Here is a 1,935-nt window from a genome sequence, read left to right as displayed (position 1 = left end):
AGTAAAGTCCAGATATAATGTTCTGAGTATAGTTATAGTTGCCGTGAAATGTGCTAATTTCTGTAGTGGAAACCAATTACTACAATGAAGTATACACATAGCTCCCAAAATAGGCCCTGCCCCCAATTAATGAGCTCTAGTTGACCAGAGTGTTGGCATACAGTGTATATCTCTGCTGTAAAAGGCACACTTAGCTGCTTGTAATAATTCCTGTACCATCTCCACATCAAAGAATTTACTATCAGAAAAAATAGCTTGTTTTATGGAGTCCCAAACAAACCAAGCTCTTCAGCCACAAATATGGCACTCCTTGTCGCTGAAGTGCTTGGTTTGTTAAAGTGTTCATGTCCTTTTTAAGTTCCAACATAAGGGTGGATGGGGTGGCTGGTTTCCTCCCCCACTACAAAAAAACATACTGGTAGGTTAATTGACTGCTAACAAATTGACCCTAGTCTCTGTCTGTCTGTGTATGTTAGGGAATTTAGACTGTAAGCCCCAATGGGACAGGGACTGATGTGAGTGAGGTCTCTGTACAGTGCTGCGGAATTACAACGGTGCTGTTCTTGTAGATTGGCTGCGAGTTCTTTCGCGTCTTCTACCAAGAACATAATTTTTTTTCAAAATATTTAACGACCGGTTCTGCATTTTCTGGTAAACGTCTTTTCAATTCTTCAAATGCATCTGGGATCTCATTCGGGGCAAAAAGTCAAGGGCTTGCAAATTGTTCATGCGGAGAGCAAAAGCTGGGTCACTGCCATACGGCTGAGCTAATCCTGCTGTCTGTATGCTACGGTAAAGGCTCTGACCCAGGTGAAACAACCAATATTTATGCTGGCAGGTTCCAAATTCGAGCTGAGTGGCATTTATTGCAGCTATCTCGAAATCGGTGAGGATATATTGTGGTGCCAGGTCAATGTCAAATTCCATGGCATAATCCTGGAGTTCTTCTAAAAACTTTTGATAGCACTCCTGGCTTTTACTTGAAAGTAATCCATAAACCAGTGGCACAAAACGTCTGGTGTGTTCATTAGTACCAAACATAGCATGGATGGTGTATATCTGCCCAAATAATGTTGGGCACGTTTTGAAGGTGCCATCCATCACCCAATATGCAGCCTCCTGTAGTTTTTCCAAATTTTCACGAGTTGCAAACAGTAAAATTCGTTCACTGCCAAATGTGGTGTCCTTCCCGAGAAATTGCTCTCCAACAATTTCTTTTAAATTGTCGGTCACATTTATATAGTTTAGAGGTGTTGGCTGTGCCGGCATGTCAGCAAGTCTCACCCTCTTCCCCGATTGCCTTAGAGCAGATCGATTTGGCATGTGCACTGTGCTTGTTGATGGCGTTTCAGCTGTGACATGCAGTATGATCTGTGCCAGGCTCTCCATTGTATTACGTGCCCATTCCCTGATGTTGTGTCTTGCTCTGGCAACATCAGTTCTTTCTGCCCTCGCTGCGTGGTTATGTTCAGTGTGTGAGATGAGCTCGCGGCTATTGGCAAATTGCACGGTGATGGCCCATGCATGACAACTTCCATTCTTAAACTCCTTACAACGCCAATAACACTTTTCTCCACTTTGTTTGTTCCTGGTGAAAAGAAATCCATCAACGTTGAGTAGATTTCCACCTTTCTGAGATGGCACTAGGGAAACAGATGCAGTCACCATAATTTTGGTAATAGTATAATCCGCGTCTAAACAAATTCCTTGAAATTGCAGAGATTTTTCACAAAGGTGGATAACAGGTATCCCAAACAGGTATATAGCAAAATCCGTTCTCTGTAAAAGAGTCAGGTAAAGCCAGGTATACAACACGAATTAGCAAACTTATTCAGTAGTAATAAGTGGAGATGTGACTCTGGTCAGGAGAAGTTTTTATAGGGGCAGATGTGAGGCTATTTACCTACATTACGTAATTATTTAGACTATGGCTGA

Source organism: Mixophyes fleayi, chromosome 6 (genome assembly GCF_038048845.1).
Source record: "Mixophyes fleayi isolate aMixFle1 chromosome 6, aMixFle1.hap1, whole genome shotgun sequence".
Taxonomy (NCBI): domain Eukaryota; kingdom Metazoa; phylum Chordata; class Amphibia; order Anura; family Limnodynastidae; genus Mixophyes; species Mixophyes fleayi.
This window is presented reverse-complemented; position numbering follows the sequence as displayed.